Source organism: Talpa occidentalis, unplaced genomic scaffold (genome assembly GCF_014898055.3).
Source record: "Talpa occidentalis isolate TD23 unplaced genomic scaffold, MPIMG_talOcc4v2.1 talOcc4.5, whole genome shotgun sequence".
In the NCBI taxonomy this organism is placed as follows: domain Eukaryota; kingdom Metazoa; phylum Chordata; class Mammalia; order Eulipotyphla; family Talpidae; genus Talpa; species Talpa occidentalis.
In genome coordinates, this window is record NW_023604861.1 from 88,597,383 (window position 1) to 88,620,251 (window position 22,869).

The following is a 22,869-nucleotide window of genomic DNA, read 5'->3' on the forward strand; positions in this document are numbered from 1 at the left end:
GTTCTATTGCCCCTGCCCCATGTTTCAGTTCTATTCAATCCATTTATCTAGGTGTATTCAAAATTACAAGTATAACTGAATTTCCATTAACCACTTGTGAAATAAGCATCATTTTCTGAGTAACAGGGATGCTTTCTGTGTTTTGTTCATGTAGAGATCTTCTTCTCATTTGTCTGATTTATAAATTTCAAGAATACACAGTGAATTTGTCAAGCCTTTCTTTCGTTTCAAAAAAAGTCTTTTACATTTTGTGATGATACCATGGACAATTACATATTGTATAATTAAGTACCCCTATATCTTGAAAATAAAATTCAGTGAAATTAGTATCTTCGTAAACCATCTGTCTGTCAATTGTTCTTGCTATAACACATAATAAAGCTTCACTACACACACACAAGTGATTCTGTACTAATTTCTTAATACAAATTAAAAGCCCACAATGTGAAACAATGGAAGTCTAGAAAACAAAAATATCAATAAAACAAATACAGAATGGATTTACTAAATGTGAATTCCAAAAACTCTGCAAAATTAATTCTCCATATTTTCAAGTCTGTTTCATGGCACTAGCTAAATTTTCTTTTGTTATTCAAAAAATCCCACAAATTTCTTATAGACTATACTCATAATTGTTCCTCTCTCCATTTTTTTTAGCTATTGTGAATGCAAATTTTCCTTCATTATATGTAACTATCATTGACATGTAGGGAAGATAATCTTCTAGGAAAATATTTTTAATTAATTTTGGTAGTGAAATATAAATTCCAATTTTTTAACTGTTTTATTTCAAAATAAGCAAAAATATAACCAAGAAATAAGAAATATTTCCTCACATTGTTGTGTTATTTCACTATCTACCACATTAAAGATATGGTAAATAGGAAGGGATTTATAACAGATATGTGTTACAGACTAATTTTATTTGTTTCTCTCACATTTATTTTCTCAAATTATAAGGATTGTAGGTCACCAGTTACAAATAGCAAACTATCCAAAGCTGGTAAATGAATAATAGAATGCTTATCCCTCCTGTTCCCTACCATGGGCCTCTCTTCATAATCAGTCATCATTAACCTTTTCACGTTTGAATATTCTCATCGGTTATGATTTTTGCACTTCTTTAAATAAGGAAAAAATGTAAAAATATGGTTAGTTTGTTTTAGCTTTGTTCAATCTCTTCATGAACATTCTAGAGCAGCCAAGTGCAGTATTTCCAGTGGTGGATTTGGAGGCAGACTATGGGGGTCATGATCTGGCTTTGCCACTCACTAACTCTCAGATTTGGGCATTTTCTCAATATCCTCACTGATTGTTTCCTCATATGTTGTAACTGCATCCCCCCCCTTAGTGATGTAAAGGCTTTAATTAGTTATCTATCTTAAATATGAAAACTAGATGAATAAAAACATGATGTGCTTGAAATAGTGTCTGCCACAGAATAAGCACTATTCCAACTCATGTGCTTATCAAGCCTCAGAAAAACTGCTGAGTTTCTATTTAATGAATCCAGATCTCAATACAATTCTCAATTTCTTCTAGACAAATATAAATGCCTCTGTCTAGTTTTGACCCTCCCTTCCTTCCTAGATTTGCAAACTCAAAACCTTTTTTCTATAGAGTAGAATGTATACACCCATTAGAGGAGGTATTCAAGGTAATCCATTGGCATTCCCACAGACAATACTAGACTTTATATGTACTTTATGCTTATAAAGAAAGATTTATTAATTGGATGTGGGATTTGACACTGCTGTCCACACTTTTTCTGAACATCAGCAGGACTCCCTTCAGTCATTAGATGCAAGGCAAAGTTGTTTTTCAAGGGAGTTTCCTGACACAGAGTTTAACCATGAGACTCACGGAGGAGAATGCATGCCTGGTCAAATGAATTACAGACCCTGTAAACACTTTTTTAAGACCAAGTCACTGAAAACTGAGAGGTGATTTGCAACCTTACTTTCTGAGAAAATTTTCTCTTTCTTTCCCCCCCCCCCAAGGGAAAAGACCAACACTCTCCCTCACTACCACAAATAATATAATCGAGCTTCTCACATGTGGGAAAATCACAGATCTTAGCAGATTCAGAGTGCAATAGTTAAGCCTCGCTCTGGGACAATCAGTTTCATAATCACACTGCCAGGTAAATATTAAAGAAACTTCTCACTGAAGATAATAATATAATCCAGAGAGAATGAGAAGAATATGACCAAAATGTCACTTCTTGTCCCAATGTGAGTTGTAGCTACCTCAGCCTCATAATCTTAGGGAGCACAATGACAATGAAATTGCTCTGAAAATGATGAAGCCTCTAGTTGTTAATACTATTATTAGGATAGACCTTTTCCTGAGCATATGATGTGGTTAGAGATAGATGCTCTTAGACTAGGTGAAGTTGTCAGAGTAGTTGGGAACTCAACTATACATCCAGCTCATGAAGACCAGGCTCTGCAACTCTCTCATCATTTTATCAATCATACACCACTCAGTCATCAGATAAAAAACAAGAGAGTTTTTCTTGGAATTTCTTACGTAATAGCAAATAGCAAAAAATAATAAAAAAGCTTGTACATTTGGGTGAATCCTTAGTTCTGCTGCCATTATGACAGCAGTTGAGAGACACACACAAAAAAATAGTACAGAGGGGCCTCCTTAGTGGCACGGGGTTAAAAGTCTCAGCATTATCAAGCTAACACTAGCCACTGCGGCTTGAGCTCGATTCCCAGCCAGGGCGCTAACCCACAGAAGACCTCTCCTGTCTCGCCTGCTCCTCCCCTCAACAGTGTATTTCAGTCAGTCTGCCTGTTCTGTTCCCCACTCTGTCTCTGGTAAATCCTCTCACCCCCCGCACTTCTGGCCTACACCTCAGTTCTTGTATGCATAAATAAATAAAAATGAATCTTAAGAAAAAAAAAAAACAGTACAGGGACAGTGAAAGGAAACAAAGCAAAACATGAACAAAGTGAGAGCAAAGAGAAAGCAGAGTCAGTGGAGGTAGGCCTGCTATGAGAGCCCTGGGCATTGGCTCCATCACAAGCCACCGCCTAAAACCTGACGCCTCTCCCCTCCAGTGACTCAAAGACCTCTGACACAAAAGGCATTTTCTTTAATTTCCTAAATTTTTGCCTTTCCCACATGCAAATTATCTACCAGAGATCATGAGTTAAGGTACGCATATTGCCCTGTCTGGGAAATGTAGACTGACCTCTTTGAAAATTAATGTATACCTGTGAAAATGATGCCTGGAAAATGAAAATAGGTGTTTTTATTTTGTACGATGTGCTTGCCTAAGTGTATGCTCCTTTGCAAAAAAAGAAAAAAGAAAAGAAAAACCTCACCTATCTCTACAACCTATGTCCATTGAGTCCCACCTGAGGGGAGTTGAAGATGCAGCTGTCAACAACCCTTTCACTCAGTCTCTTCTTCCCGATTAACCCTCATTCTGACCTCTGAGGATAAATATAATTTTTTTTGTCTGTATAGTGCTGAGTATTATTAATAGGACAAATGATGATATGTTGTTTTCTGATAAATAGTAAACAGTAAATATAAATGGAAAAATAAATAGTAGAAAACAGTGAGAAATTTGTTCAATAATTAAAGTACAAATAATCATGATGTGGCTTAAGATATAAAAATAAAATTTAAATTAAAAAAAACTACTAAAGAATAATCTCCAGGAAAAGGAAGGTGAACCCAGAAAGAAGGAATAAAACACAAGAAACAGTGGTAACAAATAAATTTATAAAATTTTAGACTTAAAATACCATGTAAAATAGCATCTTGATGCTTAAGAAGTTTACCAAGACTTTGTAAAAAAAAAAAAATTCAATTTTTTTAAATAAATGCAAAGTTACACAATGTAAAAAAAAGATATTCAATTGATTAAGTTTCAGTAATAAGCTTTGCAAAGAACCATATTTTGTACACACAAAGGTTCAGATTACCAGTGGAAATATAATCTCAACAGTAAATTATTTCATTGAAATCCTTTTATGATGAAAACTAGGAGCTTATAACTATAGCACATTGCAGTAAGTAAGAGAACTCTTCTGGGCTAAGAGAGAAAAAATTGTTTATATTGTTGTACTGTATATTAGCCAAGTCACTCAAGAATAAAGATTAATTCAGAAAGTATGAAGTGTTAGAAATGATCATGAAAAACAGCGGTGAGGTAGAAATACAAGTAAATGGAGGTGGATCAATCTAGAGACATGTGGAGGAGACATATGTGAAGAAGAAAAACTTTGAGACTTGGAGGAGAGACAAGTGGAGACACATGGAGAGGCTGTTTCTGGGACCTCACTGTTTTGGCAGAGACAATGGCAGCATTATCTTGATCGCATGGTGGACTGTATGGTACTTTTTGAATGTTGAGTGAATCCTTCTGTCTGAGCTTTCTGGGACCTGGCAAACCACTTTCTTGTGATTTCCCCACCTGAAAGTGCCTTAGACTTGTGGCAAACTTTCGAGCTTCAGATTCCGCGCGCGCGCGTTTGTGTGTTTGTGTGTGTGTGTGTGTGTCTTTCTGCATACCAATTCTATTACAGATCTTTCATACTAAAAGTCTGCTTTCTTTGCCTTTGTGTGCACATATGGCTGGACATTCTTAAAGAGCATGCATCCCCTTAACAATTTTGGTCCTAGGTACCAGTCACTCACCCACAGTTTTACATAACCATAGTATAACTATCAAAATGATATAAATGGGCATTGGTACAAAAGTATTACTAAACTGCAAACCTTATTTGAACTTCACTCTCTTTTTGCCATTTCACCATTTTTTTTGTTGTTATTACAGCCAATCCGAGCTCTTCATGCATTTAATCTTCATTCATTTGGAAATCATTTTAGACTTACATAGAAGTTGAAACATAGTGCAGACTTCCTGTATCCTCTTCCCTCTTCCCCAAATGTTAACATTTTGTCATAAAATGCATTCATCTTCATGTTTCCTTAGTCTCCTACAACCTGTGACAGTTTTTCAGTCTTTCTGTTTTTACTGGCTTGACATTTTTGATGAATATCAGTCAGTTTGGGTCAGTCTGATGTTTTATAGTGACAATAATATATTATAAATTTCTTTGCCAAGAATACTGAAGTGATGTGTCCTTCCCAGTAAGGTGTATCAGGAAGACATAATGTTAATGTGTCTTACTAATGGTGATAATTTACTTTGACCACCTAGTTAAGGTGGTATCTGCTAAATTTCTTTACTATCATGTTATAATTTCCCCTTTTGTGATATATAAATGTTACTTTATTTACTTTGACACTGCAGATAACCTTTTTCTTCTTCCATGTTTGCCTATTGATTTTGACATTTATTAATGGGTCTTTCTTGCAATAATTACCACTGTGTTGTACTTATAATGATGATTTCAGGTTTCCTTCATTCCTTTTATATTGTTAATTAAAATTCTTCTCTAAGAGCTGTCCCTTCTCCCTCATTTGATTCTTCAATTATTAACACACATCAGTATGAACTCATTGATATTTATATGTTTTGTAGGTTATAAACAAATATTGTCCTTCCTTCCTTCCTTTTCAAATTGTTGCAGCTTTGGAACATTCAACTTGTTCAACTCATTTAGTTTCTCTATCCTTTTGAGAAGTCCTCTATTTTTTTCCAGCACCTCCTTAATCCTGAAAAATATATATGCAAATAAAACACTCATATAATCTATACCTTTGAATTAAAAGTGAACTTAAGAACTGAGAAAGTAACTTTTTTTTAAAGGAAGCCAGTCTAGAAAATTTACAAACATTTAATCATCCCTCTATTCTAAAGAATTTAGTTACCAAAAATAAATAGCATTTTATCACTCAAAAAAAGTCATATCTGCATACTTTAAAAATGAATGATTCTAATCTATTCAAAACCATCCAGTGACAGCCCTGCTGGTGAAGTTTTACTATGGTTTTTAATCTTACTTTTTTAAAATGTAATTTTCCCCCTTGTATTATGAGGAAAGCAATTTTTGACATCATTACAGAAGTTTTCAAAGCTGATGCTTAATAAATCTTTGTATAACTGGTAGAAGAAATTAAAAAAACTAATTTATTAAATAGCACCACTGAAATATTACTTCCATTTAGAACTATGTTCCTTTATGGACTATTGTTTTTAGATATGATGGACAATAAAAGCTTGCAGAGAAATGAAGCTAACTTAGAGCCCATCATTGGAGACATTGCATCACAAATATCCAATCAGTATTTTCAAATTACAAAATAACCAAACTTCTCTTACTAAAATTATTGAACAGTTTTATGCCATGAGACAGTATGAGAGAGGTATTTAAAACTTTACTTGGCTCTTGAACTCACTTTTTGCACATACATCACAATGTAAATAAAATATTATAATAAAGTAGTATTTATAACATACAAAATCCATACATAAATAAATATGCACATAATAATGATATGTGGTCACTCTTTCATAACTGGATATTCAAAAGTTTGAAAAGAATGCTCAAATATATTTACATTACCTAGTAAATTACAATTGTACACGTAAAATGATAAGGATTTTTTCTCTTGCTAGTTGGAAAGCCTGTTGTTTTTAGGAACTACAACTCAAAAATAGTAGCTCAGTCCCTACTTGGTCCCTATGCCCTGTCAAATTGTTTTCTGAGAACTGAATATGTATAAATACATGGCAGCAGATGGAAAAGGGGGCATCAACACTCTACCTGGCACATAAATAAATAACTTTTCTAGAATATAGTTCCATTTTCAGATCTGCAGAACCTCAATTCTAGCTTTTCTAAAAATCCAAAATATGAGTTATAATGTCATTTCGATATGGTAATAGTTTCAAGAAAATATTTCTGGAAATCTGAGATAAACACAAATTTGGTTTTTCTCCTTAAAACTCAGGTGCCTGGGCCTCCCTGGTGGCTGAGCGGGTTGAGCATGGCACTGTGAAGTTGTCAGCATCCTCTGCAGTGCGAGTTCGATCCCAGCCAGCCAAGGAGATACCCATGTGGCGAGGCAGACCTCTCCTGTCTCACCCACTGCTCCCCTCAGCAGTGTATTTTAGATCTGCCTGTTCTGCTCCCCGCTCTGTCTCTGGTGAATCCTCTCACCCCCCAACTCTCGTCTGAACCCCAGTTCTTATATGTATAAATAAATCAATCTTTTAAAAAAATTAAATGCAGGTGCCTTTAGTAGAGCATCATTTCAATTTTTTTAAATTATGTTGATTATCAGTTTTGTAGTTTAGTGCTTAATTTTTTTTTGTTGTTGCAGTTATTGTCAGGTCATCAATAGAATTTTACTAATAAAAAGAGAGCATAAGCAATTGTAGGAAGATAAAGAAATAGAGTACTGGGACTGTATATTAGTGTTTTAATGTTTTCTATAAACATTTTCAGTATGTTTCTTCAAAGTTAATTGTTCAGGGCCACCCCGGTGGCGCAGTGGTCGAGCGCTGGGTTGTGAAGCTGCCCGCAGCCTCTGTAGCGTTGGTTCAATCCCCGGCCTCCGAGTCCCACATGGCGCACAGACCTCTCCTGCCACCCAAGGCTTCCCTCAGCACTGTACTTTGGTCCTTCTGCCTGTTCTGTTCCCCGCTCTGGCTCTGGTGAATTCTCTCATCCTCCTGCTCTTCTGACTGTCCCCAGTGCTTGTATAAATAAATAAATAAATCTTAAAAAAAAAAAGTTAATTGTTCAAAGATACTTTCCTACAAAAGCTTTCCAATTTGAGATAATCCTAACTGTATTAAGCTAATTAAAAAGATATTCCAAACTGACTCATCTCAGTTAACATTCAGAACATAAGTGACAAATTTCTCAACATAGACTTTTTATATACTTCCAGATCACCAAATGTGCAAAGATATTCTCATCAGGAATACCAAGATTTTACATAACACAATACAGCTTAAAAAAAATCATCTTCCCTGCTTTAAGAATTAATAAGGATGAAATATTTATAATCCAATGAGCATTTCTGCCTTCATCCCCTTTCATCTTTAATTTGGTCCTGTATAGGGTGAAAAGTGCTTTGAGCTATGTTACAGATCTCTGAACTTCTTAAAAAAACAGATATTACATCATCCTAACAAGAAATCCACTACAAACATCAAAAAAGTATGGAAATATACCCACTGGAGAAAATTCCAAATATCAGAACTGAGTTGGATTTAAGCATACATAGTTCACTTAAAATTTGAGATTTATAAACAAGATTTTTCCCAAGAATACACTAACTAGAAACCAGTTTCTCAATAAAAATTGAACTGAATTGCCATTTATTTGGAACCCAGTATCACATATACTATTTTATATATTATTTTATTACATACCTACAAAAATCCTGCTTTGGACATTTTGCTACCATATTTTAATAGGAAATGAGATGAAAACTCAAAAAAAGAGAAAAAGATATCCTCTAAATTTAAATGTGAAAAATGTCCAGATCCAGAGAGACAATCTCAAATCATCTTTCCAAATACTAAAAAAATGTTGTTACATCCTTTTTCCATAATAATTTAGAAAATATTTTGGAGTTGTAGGCTCTGTTTGGTTTGGCCGCACATCACGTACATGGCAGTTGATAATATGTACACAGTACAGTCTGACTACTCTAGTTTAAATTCCACACTTGATGTTTGAGAGCTATATGAATTGTGAAATTTTTACTCAATTCTTAGCAACCCAGTATCCTGAACAAAAAAGACATAAAACATAAGTTATTTAAAATGTTTAGCACATAAAAATCATCTAAGATCTATAAAGATCTATAAAGAACACATACAATGCAACAAAAAGAAATTAACAAAAACTCAATCAAAAAATGGGCCGAAGCGGGACCTCCCTGATGGTGCAAGGGGTTAAGTCTCAGCACTATGAAGCAATCAGCAGCTATTGGCAGCCACTGCATCACGAGTTCAATCCTCAGTCAGGGAGATAACCCCTATGGCACAGCAGACCCCTCATCTCACCCGCTGCTCCCCTCAGCAGTGTATTTCAGTGGATCTGCCTGTTCTGCTCCCCATTCTGTCTCTCGTGAATCCTCTCACCTCTCTACCCTTCCCCACCTCTGGCCTATACCTCAGCTCTTGTATGCATAAATAAATAAAATGAATCTTGAAAAAAAAAAAAAAACATGGTCCAAAAATACTATATAAACTCTTCTCCAAAGAGGACAGACAGATGGACAACAGGAACAGGAAAAAATGCTCATCATCACTAATCAGAGAAATGCGAATCAAAACAGTGAGATACCACCTCACACCTATGAGAATGTCCCATAACAAAAAGACCAGAAACAGGAAGTGATAGTGAGGATGTGAAGAAAATGATGCAAACCTGCTTGTGTTCACAGGAGAGGATATTATAAGAAAAGGAATATTTTGCTGGTGCTCATTATGCTGTAACACATTAAATCTTGGACCAAAAAAATAACCAAGATCAACAGTACTAAATATTTCACATATATTATGTATAAATATATAAAATATAAACACATATTTAAAAATATAAAGAATTATATATTATTTATTTACATGTATTTTTTTCTGAGTTGTTTTTATGTTTTGACTCATAGTCTCATTATATCTTATACATCATTTTTCTATGGGGATTGAGGGTATGGGTTTGTTTTTTTGTTTTGTTTTGTTTTTGGAAGCTCAGAATCATGTCATAAAAAATTACATATTCACAAATATTTGTGCACTATGTTACCCCAGCTTTACCTGATTTTTATTTTGAATTTCCCTATTTTTCACTTATTTAAATATATAATTTGAATTAAGATAGTTCTCCTTTTTTATACACAACTAATGAGTGCCATAAAATTCTTAATATCATATCTAAAATAATCCAGATCTTTTTCTATGTCTGTTTACCCTCCTAGGATCCCTATCTAAGTTAAAGTCCAACCCCAAAAGTGAGAAATCATTTTTAAATCAGCACTCATTTCACTGCCCAGTTTAATGCTACCAAGCTGATACTATATTCTAAATAGTTTCCAAATCTATCATCCCTCCATTCCACTCAGCTGCCACAGTTCAGAACATGCTCTTTCTCCAGTATTAATGGCATTCATTTACCATTCTCTTGGTCACTGCTGAAGCTTCCTCTTAATTCATTCTGAAGTTTGCAAATGGATGTGATTCCCCGTGCAGAATGGATGAAGACCCTGTGGTAGAAAGTAGCATGAAAGGGAAAAGCAACTGATAGAAACCACTAATAGGGTATCTGGAGAGATATAGAGTGGTAACAGAGAAGTGCTGAAGAGCTTGGACTCAAATAGTGCAGGCCTTTGTGGTCATATTATGGACTTATGTTTTCATTGTAAGGGCAGCAAGATAAGCATTCTAAGCAGTATGAAAGATTTCCACTAAGTAAACAACATCATTATTTTCAAAAATCTCTCTGCCAACAGCAAAGTCAACTGTGCAACAGTGGCCTACAAAGTAAAACATGCACACTGATATACAGAAGGAAAGAAAAAAAAAATAGAGCTTCCATTTAGATAGTTTCATTCTTTTATATCTCTGTTTTGTATACTTTTAAAATAATGGCTTAAAAGGCATATAGTGAGGTGTTGCTCGGAAATAATTTTCTATAAGGATTAATGATCCAAAAAGTGTGTAGATTTTTGTGTCCATGGAGGGAAACCATTTAGGCAGCTATTTCATTAGATAAACAGAGAGTTTATGGTATCTCATATTATGTTGATGATGGCTAAGATAAAGTCAAATGGATTAATAAAAGAGCTCTTTAAAATGAAGAGTCACTTTCTCACTATGATCTAAATTAAAATGTACTGCACTAGTATCAAGTCATTTTCCGGGGATAGTAAACACCATCTTGACAACCAATGTTAATGTTTAATGACTTCATGCCTTTTAGATCATGCTTATTATACTGCCTTGGAATTCAGGGGAAAAAAAAAAAAACAGAAGAAACTGAGAATAAAACTTGAAAAGCTTATAAAGTTAATAGCAACATCTTAAAAGAATTAGGAAAGTTACCTGATTCCTGAGGCTTATGGCAGCAAAAAAGAAAAATGACCAAGTACCAATTTGGTTAAGCTGCAAATAGTGGCTTAGAATTTCACTGTAATAAACAACCTTGGTTATGCCCTGCACACTTCAATTTTGGACTTTTTTTTTTTTTTCTGATGGTTGTCTTGGATATCTACCAGTCATTTGTGGTTACAAATGTTTTAATATGTCTAATTGTATAGAAACCTCCAAATATTCATATTACCGCTTTCTTAAGAGTTCCTATAAAATTGTCTATCATGTGACATAACATAAACTATATTTCCAGATATTCTAAAAGGTAAATAGTTGTTTTGGTTGGTGACACATCATATGGATTTTTTTTTTACTTTTTTATCCCAATCTTCTTTAAATTATATATGTTGATTTGCAATGTATATTTAACAGATGCAGAACAGATTAGTGGAAACCAGAATGGGAGAGGATTGATCTACTGATATCTTGAATTTATTAAAAAATAAAATCATCTGATTATAACAAATCTAAGTTTTACAAGATTATTCTATATCACAGGAAAAAATAAACCATTAGATAGAGGTTGTCCATTCCTTAGAGTGTGCATTGGGGAAAGACCGACCTTAGGCCACAAAGAGCACATATTCTATTGAAAGATTTTTATATTCATAGCCATTATTTGACCAATGTCTTATTTTATTTAAAGCCTTACACATTAATTCGTAAATCTACTGAATAAAACAAGATAAATAAAATGTTACTTTTATATAATTATCATATTTCTATGATAGCATATCTATGACATGAACGTTTTTCCTTGTTTATTGTTTTGATGGACTGAAACCACCTTTTGGTTAAGCTAAAGATTAAAACTATTTCATATTGTTTTGTATCCATTCTTCTCAGTGTAAAATGTAATGCCTAAGAAAGATAAAATTTATTATATAATTCTCCTGAATTATTTTCAAAGCCATCCTTAAAATTCATAATAACACATTTTCAGAATGTGTTAATTAATATTTGAAAAGTTTTTAAGAATGTATTTATGGTTCTTACAGAAATATAAAATCCAAGAATTAAGTACATTTTAAACTTCAGCTTCATTTATGAAAATCAGTATGAGTTCAGAGATAAACTACTTTTCAGAAACAGGCTAGAGCTTTGTCAGTGAACCTTTCAAACCATTCACATTATTTTCTGATGGCAAAGACATCTCAAAAAAGGCATGATATGGTGTATGAATGCCATCAAACCTACTTGCTGTCTTTACATTTAGCAATAAATGGTAGATACGCTTTTTTGACAAGATGAATATATTCCAAATGCACCTGTTATAAAAGTAACTGACATTATGAATAAGAAATGGGAAGAAGGGCTTTTCTGTCAGAGCTAATTTTAGGAAACTAGACAGGTATCAGTTATTACTCAGAATAGTCAAGTATTACCTAAAAATGCTAATATAGATTGTGCTTGCTACCTCTACTGGGGCCCTGTTATTAGCCAAGGCTTCCCAGGGATGGATGCTTGTTTAATTTAATGAAGATGGAAAATAATTTGTTCACAGAATCTTACTTTCTTGAGCTAATAATGCCTGCCAGCATTATAATAGCAAGTGAAATAGTGCCTTGAGCTCCAGTAAATGTGCAAAAATTGAAAATAATAAATATACATAATATCTACTTGTTCACAACATATCATTTTTCAGCCCCTTTCATACTTCATTCATTATCACTGAACATAAAACTATAGAAATCAAAGAGCATACCTTTAGGAAAGAATACAAGAAAGAACTTGTTATTACCAGTAATTCCAAGTCAATAATGCTTGCCCACGAAATGGCCATAGTAATAAGGATTTTCACACATCTACTCAAAGAAAGTTTTATTGATCTGTCTGATAATTCTAATCATTACCTAGTGAAGAGTGTCTTTGTCTTTCTTGGACCAAATAAACATCTTGCTCCAATATATGAATGTAGTTATCCAGAAAAGAAACAAAAAGAGGTTTTAATGCTAATGCTTCAATTAAGTACAGAATGCAAATTCTAAAACTGAAAAATCATGGTTGCTTAGCAAATTTCCATTTAAATACTTATTTTCTGATATTTTAACCCCAATAGTCTCATGTTCTTTGTTGTTATTTTACAAACTCATCTTTGGTCTTCACATAATGCAAAATAATTTATAGCACATGAGATTGTCTGATATCACTAGGACAGGTGAAGAAAAATAAAGTGATTTATTATTGGAAAAGATTTTAAAAATGCAAGTGATTTTTGAAACTGTGTGCACATTATGAATATTAAGCATTTACTGTCTTTGTCTTCTAGCAATAATAACCAAGAACTCTTTCCAATGTGCAGACAAAAGAGCATAAGCTGTGTAATACAAAAATTTAACAAAGGCACTTCCATCTTTGCAGAATTATGAGGTGTCCAAAAATGTCTATTTCCCAAAAAAAGATAGTGTGCCATAATTTTGATAAAAAACATATAAATTTCATGTTCTATGTAAGTTGGTATAAGATTCTAAGTAATACCCCCTCCCATTATATAAATTATAACCTCTTGAATAAATGAGAGAAATATAAATTTATGACTCTAGGCATTGAAAATAGGAAGAATATGGAAAATGATTAAAACATAAAGTATGCAACAGGCTTAGAAGGAATTCCCCTTTTTAATGTGACTTTACCTAGGGGATACTGGCAATCTCAGTAGAAATATAGAATAGTTAAAACTTGGATTTTTAAAAACTGTGTTATTTTCCTGGCCATGGATAAGAAAAAGTTCTGAAACAATTAGGAAAAATGGACAGTAAGGGGGAACCCAAAAAGTAAATCTGGAAAATTAAGTCCTCAAACTCTCAGTGAAGAATTCTAACCTAACACCCTACCAACAATAATCCCATATGCATAAAATAGACTGCTATGAACAGAGATAGATTTCAGAGAGTACCCAAGTTAAAATTCTACTAAACAAAAAATACTCTTAGCGGACTGTAACAGAATCCTGAGTTTCCACATTACTCTCATGATGTACAGAATACACTATAAAATTCTTGATAAAGAAATGTCTAGGAGAACGTGACCTAAAATCAAAGGAAGCAAAAATCAACAAATTTCACCTGCAGATCACATAGATAGCATAATCATCACAAAAAGACATCAAATAATTTAATGACCATGGTAAATGAGATAAAAATATTCTTGAGAATATTTTAGTGACCGAAAGACTATCTCAGTAGATAAATCAAATGTATAAAATTAAAAATCATAATTAAACTTTAGAACTGATATATCTAATATTTGAGTCCTATCTATTCACTGGATGAACTTAATAGCAGAATGATAGGGAAAGTCTCACTGAACTTGAAGTTAAAGTAACAGAAATCATCCTATCTGAAAACCAAATTTGTTAAAGGCTTAAAATTATGAGCACAGGATCCTTAGGGCAATATCAAAAGATTGACAATATATATAATTGTCATATATGTATATATATTATATGTCAACTATTTTTGTATATTTATATATGATGTACATTTATGCCTTTGTGATATATTTATATACCTATGCTTATACATATAATTGACACATATGACATCAAATATTAAGTACAGTTCACAGTAAGTCAAAGTATAATTGATAATAAATAGAAACCATATAAACTATAATTGATGATAAGTAGCAGGAGAGAAGAGAATTAATCAAATATGATACTTTAAAAATATTAGCTAATATATTCCCAAATTTGGTGAGTTAAGTTTAAAAAAAAAGTAACTTTGCACCCACCCCCTAGATAAACTATACTCAGTCATAATGTTGTTTTGAAATGTTTGCTCTAATAATGTTATTATTAACACATGTCTATGTTAATGTGTCTGTGTTCATGACAGATATTGGACTATTTTTCTTTTCTTAGAATGTATTTGTGTGGCTCTGTTATCAGGGACATTCTGGTCAGTTGAAAGTGTATTGGGTATTATACCCTCCTCATCTGTAGTTTGAGTTTTGTAGAATTGTTACCATTTCTTCTTTGCATGTGTTATAGGATTAGGTAGAATATTCCACTAAAGCCAAGAATTTTTTTGTTGTTGACATACATTAAACACCAATTACATTAATATATATTACTAATGTATCCATTTTTAATGCAAAATTTAGCACTCTTGTCTTTTCAGAAATGTGTTTTATAAAATTTATCACATTCATGAGCATAGTGTTGCTTGTAATATCCCCTAGTTCTCTTTTTACTCTCTACATGAGAGTGATATGTACAATTTCATTTTTAATATATTTTGGGCTTTATGCTCTACTGACTGAGCCAGACAGGACATTTCTTAATGTTTTTAATTTATGCTTTCTCTTTTTTCTTGGTTTGTACGGTGAGAAGTTTATCAATTTCATTATTATTTTAAAAGGATCAAACTTGGTTAATTGATGTTATTTATCATTTTCTGTTCTTAAATTCAATAGTTTCTTCTATTTATTAATTCCTTCCTTATTGTTTCCTTGAGTTTAATTTTCTGTTATTTTTCTTACTTTCCTAATGCGGAAGTTTAGAGCAATGAAATGAGACCTGTGTTTGTGTCTAATATAAGGCTCTAAAGCAATAACTTTTCAATAATGATAACATTAGAAAACAAGGATATGTTGTGTGTTGATTTTCATATAATTATTAAAATTTTCTTATCCCTCTTGTGGTTTCCTCTTCCAACAATGCTGTGCTTAGAAATATGAAGTTTTATTTCATATATTTGGATATTTTCTCATATTTTCTAAGATTAATTTTACTTTAATCTGTTTTAATGTGGGGGGGAGTCACTTTTTAGGATTTAATATTTTTAATATGTTAAATTTTGGTTTATGACCTACAAAACCATTTGCTGGTGGATGTTCCAGGCGAAAATTTTAAAAATGTCTATTTAATTATTGTGGGTATCCTGTACCTGTTTACTGATTCATAGAACTATTCACATTTGTATTGATTTTTTTATGTACAAATGCTATTAATTACTGCAAGATGAATACAAATATAATTATGGGGCTGTCTGTGTCTCTTCGCAAATGTGTCTGTCTTACATGTTTTCAAGTTCTGTTGTTTTTAAATTTGAGAGTTGTTATGTCTTCATGGGGAATCATTTATTTATTATTATGTTATGATCCTTTTAACCCCAGCAATACATTTGATTCTAAAGTGCACTTTCCCCTTGTATTAATATAAATATTCCATTTTTTTTAAATAGTGTTAAGATTGATATTTTTCCATCTTTTTACTATGAGCTATCTATATCCTTATCTTTTAAGTGGATTTCTTGAATATAGTATTCAATTTGATTTTTTAAAATCTAATTTGGATTGTTTAGACTGTATACTTTTTTTTTTTTAAGTTTTTTTTTTTTTTTATAGAGGCTTTTTTTTTTTATTTGTTTGTTTGTTTTTGTTTATACATGCACTGGGTACAGTCAGAAGCACGGGAGGGTGACAGAATTCACCAGAGCCAGAGCAGGGAGCAGAGCAGGCAGAAGGACCGAAGTACACTGCTGAGGGGAGCAGCGGGCGGCAGGAGAGGTCTGCGCACCATGTGGGACCCTCCTCTGGTGGCTGGGGAGCAGCCGGGGATCGAACCAGCGCTGCAGAGGCTGCGGGCAGCTTCGCAACTCAGCGCTCAACCGCTCGCTGCGCCACCGGGGAGGCCCTAGACTGTATACTTTTTAATCGTCATTGATGTGCTTGATAACAGATTACTGAATTGCTAGATATTTTTCTCTAAGTTCCATCTGTTTTTGTTTGTTTGTATTCTGCCTTCTTTTAGATTGATTACTACTTACTAGCCCCTATAACTGGCTTATTTTTTTTTCACTTTTTAATAATAGTGCTTAGTGTACTTATTTAACTACTCATTATCTATCCTAAAACAATAAGGTATTACTTTACATACATTGTAAATAGAAGTGTTGCCAGTTACTGTGTACAAAATCAACACAAATTTATCAACTTAAAACAAAACCTATTTATTATCTCACAATCCAATACAGGATCTTACAAGACCAAAATCTGATGTCAACCAGCATTATGATCTTATCTGAGTCGCAGGGCTATTTTCCATATACACTAGTTGTTGGCCTAATTCAGTTTCTTGCACCTATCCTGGGGCAGAGTTCCCCAAGTTCTTTTAGTTGTCAATTTGTAGGCATTATCAGCACCTGGAGTTCATCTACCATTTTTGTCATAAAGTCCTAGATTTGGAAATATAGATTTGTGTCTTCTAGGCTAGCAAGAAAATTTTATCTTGCTTTCAATTTCTCCAACCACTTTTACATATTCCTCTAATTATATCAGTCATACAGAAGCTCCCTTTTGATTAACTCAAAATCAACTGATTAAGAGACTTAATTACATTTTAAAAATCCCCTTTACCATATAACATAGCATAATCGTGAGAGTAAAATGCATCATATTTACACAACTCCTCTTCGCATTTAGAGAGTGAGCATATACACAGGATTTATATAGCAGGGGTCATCTTAGAATTCATCCTATGGAGAATGTTATAATTATATAATCTCATTTCTTTCCTCTCATCACTTTTGCAAATTTCTCAAATACTGGCCTATTTTTCTCCACTGAAAAATCTTAAAGAGAGTAAATAAACAATTTTGTTTTTATGTACTCCACAGCAGAGCATAAACTTGTGTAAGGCCTCAAAGTAATCTCTCCCTTAAACTTTTCAGTAAAATGACAATAGATAAGACATTCCCTAGCATGTTCTATGGAACATCCTAAATCCCAAATACATCACCGTGAGAATGATTTTAGACAAATACCTGGTAGCAGTTTCCTGGGGCTACTATAACTAAGAACCACAAACAAGGTGGCTTGAAAAACAAAAAATTATTGCCACACAGTTTTGGAGACTCAGAGTCTGAAATCAAAAGGGCAGGAGAACTGGTTCATTCTGAAGGTTCTGAAGGAAAAATCTCTTCCATGATTCTCTTTTACCTCCTGGTAGTCTCAGATATTTCTTGACTTATTGATGCATTTTTCCCTGTGTATTCATGTCACCTTCCCTCTCTACTTGCCTCTGTATCCCAAATTGCCCTTTCTATAACAACAGCAGCCATATGGATTAGGGCACTGTACAGTACTTTAAATCTAACTTAACTTCCTCTGTTAAAAGCCTTATCTCCAAATAAGATCACAGTCTTAGTTATTGGGAATTAGTATCTTTTCTGTGCAACACAATTCAAACCATACCATATCTCTTTCTCGTATTGAAAGAAAATTTTCTACTTATTCCTACAGAGATGAATGGGGGAAATGCATAGTTAAACCTAAAGTGCAAAATTGCTATTATAAGAAAATATTCAATTTATAAGGCATTAATATAATGTTCCTATTTTTTTTTTCCTTTGGTGCTCTAGTATACAGAATCATCATCCTCTGTAACTGAAACAAAAACATTAATGAAACCTAGATAAAACAAAAACTCTTCTTAAGTGCTTAACAATTTAAATTTCAATAATTAAAACATACTAAGGAAAACAAGAAAATATTCATTAGCATGTTACATTTTTCCATTATAATATCATTATAAGACACGTTTTAACACATACATACATATATGTTTGAATATATATATATATTCAAACATTTGAATCACAAATATTGATACTAGAAAATTTTTATAAATTTTCATTTTTCCAAAGACATTCTTCATGTGAGAAAGATACTACTTTAAGAAGCAAACATACTGTGTAAGTACTGATTCACCAAATATTAGTAGATTCACAACAATATTCCTGCTTTCCAGGAAATAATATTCTTTTCCTGATAAGCTTTGACCCTTACTTATAAAAAAGCTTTCACTCCTATGCTGCAGTTTAAAACTTTCAAAAAATTCTATCTAATTTATTTCAGCTCTGAGTCCTATTCTTGGAGTGTTTTCAGCTCCCAGGCTTATAATGCTACAAACATCCTGTTGTTACTTTACCCTATGGAAAGATATTCCTTTCAAAGAATTTATAACTGACCATCTTATCTAAAACAGAAAAAGGGAAATGAAAAATCATGGAGAAAATGTAGAATATACTTTTCATCATTTGCCCCCAAAAATATAATAATCTCTCTATTTTGACTAGATGGAATAATTCAGAGACAAACTTGAGTTGAAACTGAGTTTACCAGTTTCCCTCTCTACCTGCCTCTGTCTCCCAAATTGCTCTTTCTATAACAACAGCAGCCATAGGGACTAGGGAACTGTCTAGTACTTTAAATCCAACTTAACTTCCTCTGTAAAAGCCTTATCTCCAAATAAGATCACAGTCTTAGTTACTAGGAATTATTATCTTTTCTGTGCAACACAAATTCAAACCATACCATACTTCTTTCTAGTATTGAGGAAGGAAGGGATGGAGAGAAAGAGGAGGGTAGAAAAGAAACACAAGAAATAAGAATCCCAACCCTTCCAACAAATATGACCAGTAGGTGGCAGTCCTGCTGCTGCCAGTTCTTCTCTGTGATAGCCTCCTTCGTCCCATTTTCTTAGTAAAATGTTATCAATTAAAACTATTTAAACAAAAACATTCTTTCTTCAACCACCCACAATGTACTATGTATCCAGCAATGTACATCTTGTCCAGTGAGGGAATCATTTTGGTAATTGTTTAGCCTGTTTGGTTCTGGGAAATTTGATTCTCTAACCCAAATGAAAGGTACTAGAAGGTGTGTCATCCTACTTAATACTAAATGTTTGTTATCACCATTTCTTCCATTCCATGCAGCTTCCAGAAATCTCATTTGCTTCCTTTTACTTGGTTAGCAAAATTAGCAAAAAAAAAAAAAATTAACAGTTCTGTTAACATATGAGTTATACCAGAACCAAATACATTCTTACTGAAATTATAAACAAATAGGGCATACTTTCTTCCCAAAATCCTACAGATCTCATTATGCCACCTGATATCACAGAAGCAGGCAGTGTAGATTCTTAGATATTCCTCAAAAGAATAAAGATTGACAAATTTTTAGAAAGATTAAGCTATTTTTTCTTTTAAAGGATGTGTTTCAGTTCTACTTATAAGTCCAATTTGCTCGGATCCACCTAACTCCTGGGACATTAACAACTAGCCCTGGCTGCCGCTATCAAAACTGTTGAAGGAAATTCTATGGAGACTACACCTGAGGGGGTGGGGGGAAGCAAATGTTGTTAAAAATTAACAATTATGTAAAAAAAAAAAAAAAGCTAAATAAGTAAAACAGAAAAAAAAAATCTCTGTTGTCTGACCCCCCCAACTCTGTTACTTGACACTCACACCCCCACTGTTATGGCCTCCCTCAGAAGATTGGACTCTGACAGTGTCCATTGTGCCCATGCTACAGGGGACTCTTTAGAACAAGTATCCAGGTCCTAGTCATCTCAAATGGAAGGTCTGACTTCTCATTTCATTGACAGTCTCAAATAATAGACTGCCCTGTGAAGTATAAGATCTAGTTTCTCCAGCAGCTACATGAAGGGAGTCAATAACTCAACTTGAAAGCACAGTGGAATTGATGTGCCATGAGGCAAAATTTGACCACTATCTTAGTGGTCTAAGAGAAGGAAGAGGGATAGCAGATAAATGTCTTCCCCTTCTCTTTTCCAATGAAATGATCCAATGATTGAGGAATGACACATTAACTGTTTGAAGAGGACCCACTTGATCTATCAAATGGCCATGTTCTGTGAGGTTGCAGTAGCCACCTCATTAAAGCAGTGTGCTGAAAATGCCTTCCCTGCTGCCCTGCCTTGCTTTCCTCTCCCCCTCATTTTTACTCCTCTGAAAGTGTACTGCCAAGCAAGCATTCGCATGTAAGTTTTGCAATATAGGTAGCAGAGATATTGTTTTTATTTTATTTTATTTAAATTTTATTTTTATATTCCCCATACAATTACAACCCCCTTATTTTGACCCCTAACCCTCCTTTCCCCGCCCCACACCCCCCATAGAGTGTCTCTGGTTCATAGTTTTTTGTTGATTTTGATTTTCACTTTCTTATAGTTATTCATTTTCCTGGTTCCTTATTTAAGTTTTCTAGATTCCTGCTATGAGTGAGACCATCTGGTATTTTTCTTTTTCTTTCTGGCTTATTTCGCTGAGCATGATCCCTTCCAGCGCCATCCATGTTGCTGCAAATTGCATGTGTTTATCTTTTTTGAATGCTGAGTAATATTCCATGATATATATGTACTACATCTTCTTGATCCAGTCATGTATTTTTGGGCATTTGGGTTGTTTCCATATCTTAGCTATTGTAAACAGCGCTGCTATAAACATAGGGGTGCAGGTGCTCTTTGGAATTGATGTTTCTGTGTCCTTTGGGTAAATACCGAGGAGTGGAATTGCTGGATCATATGGAAGCTCTATGTTTAGTAGGTCCAGAAATCTCCACACAGCTCTCCATAGTGGTTGGACCAGTTTGTGTTTTTATTTTTAAACAAGGAAAATATCAGTCTGTTTGGTCAACTGTAACAAAAATGTCATAGACTTAAACACATGTATGTCTCACAATTCTGGAGATGGGGAAGTTCAATAGCAAGATGCCATCAGCTTCAGTACCTTGTGAGAACCCTCTTGCTGGTTCATATATGGTTGCATTTTTTGTTGAATATGGACATAGAAGCAGCAGCTAGTGACCTCTTTGGTCCCTTTTATAAGTGCTCTTATCCCATTCATGAGGTCTCCATCCTCATGACCTAGTCACTTTCTAAAGGCCCTTCCTTCTAATACCATCACATTGGGTTAAAGATTTCAACGTATGTACTTTTGAGGGCACACAAAGACTCAGTTAATATCAAAAACAGAAGAAGGAATTGACATTTCAAGTAGTAAAAGATCAAGGTGTTCAGCTGAAGTCTGGATTTCTACTTTCATGTACTTTATACAGCCTCTATTAGAAAAATAATTTTAAGGGGGGAAAATCAGCTTTTGAGCCTTAACAATCCAAGTTATCACATAACCATAATCAGATTTACTGGAAAGCTATCAGCTACATTTTGCTGCATGTGTAGGTACCCGATTTTCCAGTCTCATCAGCAGAGAGGTAAATAAGAAGTTTATGCATTTTCCTCTTTCACTGATGTTCTAAGCCAGGATTCTTTTCTGACATAATAAAAATGAAGATTAAAATCAGAGGGACACTGTTACTATAGAAGAGAAGCAAGATTCCCACTATTCTTTTTCCCCTGTGGAAAATTTCTATTAAATATAAGGATCTGAGAGCTTTTCTAGGGTGGGTATAAATCCAGACTATAACAGAGCCTTTAAGAAAAGTCTCCATATATCAGGAAGATCCACAGAATACAATCATTTATTCTTTCTGACAGAATAGCCTATAATCTAATTCACATTTTTCTAGTACTAACTTTGACAATTCTAATTAGCAATTACTCTAAATCCACCTTAATTATTACCCTACAGTGTCTTCTGTCCATATTCCCTACACTCAATTCTGACTTAAATGTATTGTTCTATGCTAGAATATAATCTTACAGTGATATTTGGTGAGTATCTTTCTGCTAAAACACCCATGATTTTAGACACATCCAACTTCAGGGAACAAGAAGTCTTTGAACATTAACTGTTTGTCTACTAAGTCCTAGCCATTTATGTCTCTGTATGTTGGCCTGCTGATAGACTATGCATAACTTTCATATTAAAAGAAATAATAATTTACTCACATACAGATATATGATAGAAAAATGTCCACAGTCTAAATAAATGGCCAAAAGTACTTGAGCCCTCACTATGTATCTAACATAGCATTTGATATGAAACACACAAATTCTTCTAAGGAACCTGAAGTCTGAATACTGAAAATAAACACCTGTGAACCAGCAGCAAAAATAA